The sequence below is a fragment of the Triticum dicoccoides genome, chromosome 2B (genome assembly GCF_002162155.2).
Source record: "Triticum dicoccoides isolate Atlit2015 ecotype Zavitan chromosome 2B, WEW_v2.0, whole genome shotgun sequence".
Taxonomy (NCBI): domain Eukaryota; kingdom Viridiplantae; phylum Streptophyta; class Magnoliopsida; order Poales; family Poaceae; genus Triticum; species Triticum dicoccoides.
The window spans coordinates 428287163-428295892 of NC_041383.1; the positions used below are offsets into that span (position 1 = coordinate 428287163).

Below are 8730 nucleotides of genomic sequence, written 5' to 3' on the forward strand. Positions count from 1 at the left end.
CCTCTCCCTCCCTTTCCCTTCCTCCCTCCTTGTGCAGAGATCCGTCGCCGCTGCCTTCTTCTTCGCAGGGCCAATGGCCTCCTCGGGCTCAACCTCCATGTCCAGGAGCTTTGCCAAGATCTCTGTGCCCTCCGCGCAGATCGAATTGATCCGGCGCGCCTTCATTAGTCCGCGCCATTGCTGTCTTCCTTGCCTCCGGCTAGCCGCCATCTTGCCCCGGTCTGTCACCGTGGGCCGCCGTGTACCCGTGCACTGTCGTGTTCGCCACCGTGCGCCCCCTCTGCCTCGCTCCCGTGCGGCGCCGTGTTTGCCACCGTGCGTCCCCTCTGCCTCGCTCCCGTGCGCCGCTGTGTTCGCCATCGTGCGTCCTCGCTTGGACCAGCGCCGGCGCCGCCCAATTTCTGCCGGCCAAACCGCTGCCAGTGGCCCCACCACCACGTGGGGCTGTTAGATTAGGGTTAAACTTTTTTTGTGAGTTAGATTAGGGTTAATCCATGATGTGGGTATTAATTAGTTAATTAATCTGTTAATGGCATATTAAATCAATCTAAAATAATCAATCCAAAATAACTAACCTATGACAAGTGGACCCATTCCCTTGTTGACCCAGTCAACTGCTGACCATTTGACCTTGACAGTGGGTCCTACATGTCGGTGACAAAAGGAGGCAGAGGCAAAATGTCCAGAAAACATCAAGTAAACGGTCAAACCCCTTTGACCTAACGGAAACGGAACAGAAGGGCAATTCTATAAGGGGAACTAACGGCGGAGGGGCATTTTTGAGCAGGCTTTGGAATTAGGGGTATATCTGAGTAGGTGGTTCGAGTTAGGGACAGAAATGTAAATAGCCCTATTATCTATGGATTCATTCGATTTACCGATTATGTGTATGTTTAAGCACTTTTCAGTTTGCATTTGGCCATCCATCTTTTTACTCGTATCACAGTATCTTGGTACAATTTGCATTCTTTTCACACAGAAAAGGGTACAATTTGCATTTGATCAGTCGGTTTTTCACCTCATAGTTTTTCTTGTACACTTCGGCTTCTGAGCCTGAATGTGCCATCCGACTCTTCATATTCGAAACTACTTCATTGATGATGGTTGTGCCCGACCTTTGTATGATAGGTAAATCGAGTGGCTGATGCCCTTTTTAAACATATGCATGTTCCGCTAGATTTAAGCATCGTCTGAGAATCGTGCGATTTCTGTCGTGTGTATAACACCACTCCTTCATTTTTTTTGAGCGAAACGGCTACCTAGACAACAGTGCTGCCCGATCTATGCATGACGTGCTAATCCAGCCGCTGGTGCCCTTCTCAATCATGTGCATGTCGAACCTCAACAAAATAAATCATGTGCATGTCCGGCTGGATTTAAGTTCGTGTGTATAGCACGGCTGTTTTTTTTAGGGAAAGCACGGCTGTTTTTTGAGTTATGCTCTTCATCCGGAAGATAATTACCACTCCGGATTTTTTTCTCTCCATCTAAAACAGCCCGTACCGGTTCCCGTACTGGCCTTGTGGCCTCGCTCCTCTCTCCCTCCTCTCGTCGATCCCTATCCACTCCAAAGAAAAGGAAAATAACCCCATCGGCACCTGGTTCTTCATCCACACACATCATTTCGCCAGATTTGCTGTCGGCGAAGGTAGATATCGCTCGTGGGCGGTGGCCATCATTGAGAGTCTACCCCCTCTAAAATTTCTCTTCCTGGGGTTGGTGGCGCAGGTGGCCGGGTGAGTGCGTGAACGCGTTTGATGCGGACTTCAGGCTGCAGATGCTCGCCCACCTCGGCGAGTCCGGCGGCAAGGCCATCAAGAGGTCCGGCGGCTAGTGATGGTGGTGGATGTGCTGGAGGTTGGTGGCGTTGAGGGGGCAGTAAGGAAGCTCACGGAGAAGGGTGTGGATTTCCTAGATGAGTTCGTGCAATGGATAATGGTCGGATCTGAGGAGCGGGGCAGAGACTTGCACTGCGGCTATGCTTCATGAGAGCTATGGGGTTATGTAGACAAATGTGAGATCTTGCCATAAGCAAATGACATCAAGATCTGAGCACCGTTGCAGACGGCCTCGAGTTATTTTCCTCTTCATCTCCTACAAAATGTAAGTGCGAGCCGATCATATGCATCCTTCCTAGTGCAGATTATTTTTTTGGTTCCTCCATATCACTATGTAAGTCTGTAGTGTTGTACACCTTATTTATGAAATTTCTCTTCGTACAGGTTGCTTGCATGGTCAATTTGGGCATCGGTTTGTTAAGCAGCAAAAGCTCGCATGTTGAATCTACTCAACTCAAGTATGTTTCCACCAGAAAACTCAATCGTGTAGTGTATGGAATGACATGTTTATTTAGTTTCTACTAATTAGTTTGGATAACCTCTGATCATCCGATGAAGTAACTGAGAAGAAATTTTGGTCATGTTATTACTTCCCATTTTTTTATACCTATGCAATTAATGTTATTTGTTGCTGGTTTTGCTGTGGCGCCAAGTCTAAATGAGGGAACCTTGTTTTTATTCAAAGCAAGATCCATGTGTTGACATAGGATGGATTTTGTACAAAATGCCTATAATATCGAGCTTTTCTAATATTCTCTTAACTGAAAAAGGCTGTTGGATAGAGAGCTATTATGAAGAGCAGAAAACTCATATCAAGTAATTACAACATGACATGCTTCTGGTAGTGCTAACTTCAGCCGTTCAGCGCCTTGTTATGTAATACGTGTCGTTATATTGGTAGATGTCAAGTGCTCTTCTCTATCTCAGTTATGGTCTGCCTTAGTTTCAGTCTAAGCTATATTAATCAACTAATTTTGTGGGTAACCTCCTTGTTCGCCTAGGTTTTTTTGGCTACTGTATCTTCGAACTGACCACTTCTCTTGTAGCATTTTTCATCAACACTTCCGGTCTTGTGGCCATAAACCTCTTTGGTCATTTTATGCGATCTCCTTATGACTGCAGTATCAGTACATCTTATTTTGCCACAACTGGCAACTAGTCTTCATCTTCAAGCATTGCAGTTTTTACTTCCGCTTCAACATGTTTCTTGTTCCCAGCATACATCTCTCCTTTCTTGTACACTTATCTTGGTGTATTCATCCTCTGAGCCATCCGATAATATGATAGATCTCTATCATTTTCTTTTGTCATTGCAGAGTCCATGTGATGTTTATGTTTTTTTTCTTCACACCCATCATCATGTACTATAACCCCATTAGTATCGTGTGGTTCTTCTTACATAGAAACAAATTGTCATATCCTTTTCTGAGGTGAATCTCTATTGTTATTTGTCTGCAAAATAAAAATACATTTCAAAGATTACACGTGTCTCTAAAGTTTGAGAAGTAGTACTCTGAGAAAATTAATCACCCTTTAGCCTCTATGTTATGCTTCTTTGTTGCTTTTTTGAACACGGCGTCCACTTTATCATGCAAAATTCTGAGAATCATATGTGAGATGTATTAGTTAGGAAAATACAAACACAATACTTCTTTTGTAATGGATAAAGGCAAATTTTCCTCCTCGGCTTTATCTTTCAGGTCCATCATCTCAAGCCTATCATCACACACAAATGTTCTTTTTACTGCATAGTTTTTGGTTCTGAAAGTGAGATTGCCATCGCTGAACATGAGCTGAAAATAGGTGTTTGTCAACATTATTATTATGTAATCTTTGGCGCTTCTTCATATTTCTCATCCAGTGAATTTAGCAAGTCCGAGACAAATGTATTGAACAATTTTTCGGCCTCACCGTCAAATAAAGTGCAACTTGTAGTAGTCGTATAGTCATTAATTTACTGTCAAATACGATAACTATCATACGATTGTTATTAGTGTAGAGTAAATGTAATAGGAAAGAAGTCTTCTTCAAATTAGTAGAATATGCTTACCGAGGTGATACATCATCTCGATATGTATCACAACTCTCGTAACAGTACTTGTCAACTTCCTTCTTATCTAGTTTGTGAAAATCATCACATCACATATACCAGCTTTGAATATGATCCCTTGTAGCTATTACTGTGAACACAAAATCCTAAAATGATTTCCCAAAAATTTAGCATACTGGAGAAAGTGAGAGACATAATTAAGTAGATATGCACTATAACTGATATTTACTAAGTTGTCATTGCAGGTGTTGAGAGTCTGGTTTTCCTCAAAAAGTGGCGATTTCATATCTTAGAAGAAGTCTCGCATTAGTTCAAATTTGAACTAAAACCATAACACTTATTTTGGATCGAGGGAGTATGAATTTGGTATTGATTCTTGTGTTGAGTTCCTGCACATTTGGAGCAAATCGAGTATAATAATTATCTTAGATTGATGAATAAAGATGAGTCAAGATAAATTAGCTGAGAAATAATAAAAGTTGGTCTTTCATACCTGTCAACAATTTCCCAAGTTTATGGTATATCTAGATCTGTATAGATTCTTATGACACTTGACTTTAAGCATAATCATGTTTAATCAAAGTAAATTCTGTTAGACATATTTTTATAAGGGAGAAGTATATTTTTTGTCCCTAAACTCTTTCGAAAGTATAGAAATAGTTCTTGAATTCAAAAACCAGCAAAACTTAGTCCCTCAACTTTTCAAACCGGATTTGTTTAGTCCCTCATACCGCTTCGAGTGGTTTCCATCTGATGTGGACATGGTTTTGACCAAAAACTTGAAACGTCACCTAGGCTTGACCACCACGTCAGTCCATGTCATTTTTTTTAAAGCACAGTGCATGTCACCAAGGGCCCCAGTACTACCAGGCGCGGCGAGTTCGGATGAGAAGCCGGACAGCGTCGTCCATTACGGTCATGCGGCGGAGACAAAGTGCTCGAGCGGCCAGAGGAGCTCGGCGACCCAGGGCGTGGCGTTGGCAGACGAGTTACTTGGCCTCCGTGTTGCACGGGCCGTCGAGCTGCAGCCTGCGCCCAGCGCGACGCCGCTGACCTTTTGGACAGGAGGCCTGAGCAGGAGGAGGAGCTCGAGGCCGCGAGCTCGGACAAGCCCTCCGCGGGCACCTCCACTGACCGCGTTGGCCATGCATCCGATCGTATGCAGCAGGGTGTAAGGTGCAGTCTAGGGAGCAACACATCACGTGCGTGTGTATTCTGGGCGAGATCGGATCAGCATGTTCGTTGTGTTTGGCCTGCATCTCCTGCGGGCTGCGGGCCGAATCAATACGTATGTTCACGTATACCTACGTGTTTTGCCGGCGGCTAGAATCAATCCAGCAGCTAGTCTGCACTTCGTGTTCCTTCGTGGAGCACGCCTGCCTCACAGGAGACCCAAGGCCGCGCCCTGGTGCACCAGCTCATTGCAGGAGCTCGCGATCCCTGCTCGCGTGGTGCAGACTTGAGCCACCAGCGGTGGCAGCGACACGAGCAAAAGAGCAGCTTTGGGAGCTTCACGCCGTTGACCCTGCCTCCAGCACTCTAACAGACCAAGGGAATACACAGGCCATCGTTAATCAGCCTCATCATGGACCACCCGGGCCGACGCGCACCGAGCCGCGCCACGCCGGCTGCAGGCGCAGCCGTATTTGCCCGTTGCACACACTGCCGGGCGCCGTCGACACGCACTGCCCGCTCACTGAGCATTATACCGAGCACCTTTCGTGCACGTGTCCGAGTCAAAAACCACACTGCGTCAGCGGAAAATCACCCTAAGCAAGACGAGGGATTAAACTTATCCGGTTTTGAAAGTTGAGGGACTAAACTTATCTGGTTTTGAAAGTTGAGGGACTAAACTTATCTGGTTTTGAAAGTTGAGGGACTAAGTTTTGCTGGTTTCGGAGTCGAGGGACCATTGCTATACTTTCGAAAGAGTTGAAGGACGAAAAATATACTTATCCCTTTTTATAATTAATAGAAGAGCTTGTAACATTAATGAACTTACCATTGAACTTCCGCACCAGTGATGAGGAATGGTTGTGCATTATGGACTTAATCTTATATTAGAATTCAATCTGGCTGAAATATGAAGGTTCGTGGTTATTTCTTTTTATTATTGATTCCACATGCTCCATTTGGGTTGGTAGTCCAATGACGTCTATAAAAGCGGAGTTAATTATTTGAAAGTTTCATCTAATTTTTTTTCCTTTGTAGCAAACTCGAAGTAGTAAACTGGGTAACCTTCTGATGATCCTCTCACCTCCTTTACTTTTTTAATGTATGAAAAATAACTATATTTCACTGCTTACTCGAATATACTTATTCCACAAACTTAAAATTGTTACATAAATAGATTCTCATTTATCTTTGTTCTATATGTGTCTATAAATTAAACTACTTCCCGATAGTCGCAAGAATTGTTTGGCCATGTGAAAACAATCAAAACATACTTAGTAGTTGTTGTAGAAAATAATAGAACAGTTCGCAAGTAAATATATGATGACTAAACCTTTTCATCGATGAATATCATACCGGCATACTTAGTAGTTAAAACAAACAATAGAACAATCTGCTAATAAATATGCAATGGCTAAACCTTTTCATCTATGAATATCATGCCGAGGTTCCAGAGCCAATTAATTGTAGGATTGATTGAATTTCATATTCTCATTACTTGCACTTGAATACATAGTTTCGTTCTCCTGTTGTGAACTCGCTATGCTTGTTGTATGCCATTGCTGCAAAAGGATCACAAAATCGCTAGGGAATTATTAATAATGCATCTATGAAGATTGTATGCAGAATAACAATTACAAACCTTGATGATTCAGGTGAGAGGCTACTCAGAAGGTAGATTGGATCCAGAATAACAATTGCGAACCTTGATGATTCAGGTGAGTCACTCAGAAGGTTGCCATGACTACATCGGCGTTGCATAGTTGAATCGGAAGACTTTGATTGCCAAGGTAGATTGGATCCAGAATAACAATTAGAAACCTTTATGACTCAGGTGAGAAGCCACTCAGAAGGTTGCTTGGGCGTCACTACATCTGGCTTGGTGACATTACGTAGTTGAATTGGAAGACTGATTTTGTTGGTAGTGTGCTAGCTAGGTAGCAGATTTGGCTGACTTCAATTTTTGGGCATGTGCTGGGTGCGGTTGCATGTATGTGTTTTTATGTGCCGTGTTTGTCTTGGCAAGTCATGTTTGTACTCCGTATACACGTCTTATTTGCATGTGTGTCCGAGTTTGAAAAAAAATGATGTCCTTATTTGCTTAGGTTCCTTATTTATTTATTTATTTAGGTTTGACTACTATTTTTATCCTAATTACAATATAATTGCTTTTATCCTAATTACACATGATGGAACATGGATGTGTTGGTCCGTTATATGCACGTACACGTTATATGAACGTACACGTGACAACACAACTTTTCTCGTTTACGCGTTGATTTTAATCAAGGCCGTTAATACTACAATCTAACGGATTAGATAATTCTAACTTATGTGGATGAATGTGACGGCTTGTTTTACTTCTGTTTCAATTATATAATAAATAGATGAGCGAGCAATCAACTCGTCCATCAGCGGATGCCCTGCTCCACTGTCGAGAGCCCGCAGCCACACCTTGCCCCGATGCCCTGCTCCACTGTCGCCGCCGTCGCCGCCGTCGGCTCCGGCCTCTAGGCCCGGCCGCTGCTCCCAGCGGGCGCGCGCCCCTCTCCTACGGCCGCCCTCCACCCTTGACGGCTCCGGCTCCGGTCTCCCATTGGCAGGCGGTGGCGCTTTTCTTTCCGGTCTGGATCTACCTTGCCTTACCAAATCTTGGTGAGTTGCAACCTCTACCCTGTGGATTTTCGATCAACAGTGGGTTTGTGTGGTCCGGCCTTTTAGCTGCTGGTGGCTGTGCTAACTGCTGAGTGGGGATTTGCTGCTCTTGCGAAGGAAGGGGGTGCTGGTCTGATTAGGCACAACAACAATGTCAACCAGTGGCCGGGCGGGATCTGACAAGAGAAAGGAGAAACCAACAGGCTCGACTGTTATGGGGGAGGAAGGTGTCGACTCCATGATGGGCCGCCTAAACCTGCTCGCAGACGAGACAGAGGTGGTGGACATGAGTGCCGATGAGGAGGAGGATGCAGCTCCGCCGGTGAAGTGGTCCCTGTTCGGGAAAGTTTTGTCTCCGTCAGTGATCCACTCACATACCACCTTGGCTGCTATGCGGCCAGCTTGGGGCAATCCCAGGGGGCTCAGGCTAAGGACGGTGCGTGACAATGTCTTCGTCGCTGATTTTGCAAATAAAGGGGACAGGGATAGAGCTCAAGAGGGCACACCGTGGATGGTGGGCAGGCATGCTGTAATCCTACGGGATTACGACCCTCGCCTCAGGCCCTCGGAAATCAGGTTTGATTCTATGGCCATCTGGGCTAGGATCATCAACCTTCCTTTCGAGTGGATGAACAATAGAAAGGGTTTGAAGATTGCGAAGATGATTGACAAAAATTGCAAGGTGGATGTGGATGAAGACGGGGAGGCCTCTGGCACCTTCCTTCGGGCAAGGGTTGCAATCCCTTTTGCCGAGCCAATTCATAGATGGGTCACCATATCCAGGGGAGGTGCTACGGAGAAGTTTGAGTTGCAGTATGAGAAGCTGCCTTTCATTTGTTTCAGTTGTGGTTTGATTGGACATAGCGACTTGGAGTGTCCAAATCCTGCTGAGCGTGATTCGGATGGGAAGCTCCCTTTCGATCGTGGTTTGAGGGCGCCAGAAGACAGAAGACGACGGATGCAATCCTTTAGTCAGGCGGCTGCTTCAGCATCTTGGTATAGCGACCCCAAAGA

At 44.9% G+C, this 8730-nt stretch overlaps 1 long non-coding RNA gene across 5 annotated transcripts in view; it reads left to right on the plus strand.

Moving 5' to 3' along the window:
- The window catches only part of LOC119364050, a 12392-nt gene extending 5191 nt beyond the window's left edge, over positions 1-7201 (plus strand). The window contains exons 4-7 of one of the 5 annotated variants that reach the window (XR_005174639.1): positions 1497-1648; positions 1729-2103; positions 2223-6779; positions 6896-7201. This is a non-coding gene — a long non-coding RNA (uncharacterized LOC119364050). Of the gene's footprint in view, positions 1-1496; positions 1649-1728; positions 2104-2222; positions 6780-6851 lie in introns of all 5 variants that reach the window. The other 4 variants (XR_005174640.1, XR_005174641.1, XR_005174638.1 and 1 more) reach the window with 4 other exon arrangements.
- The last annotated feature ends 1529 nt before the right edge of the window (positions 7202-8730 follow it).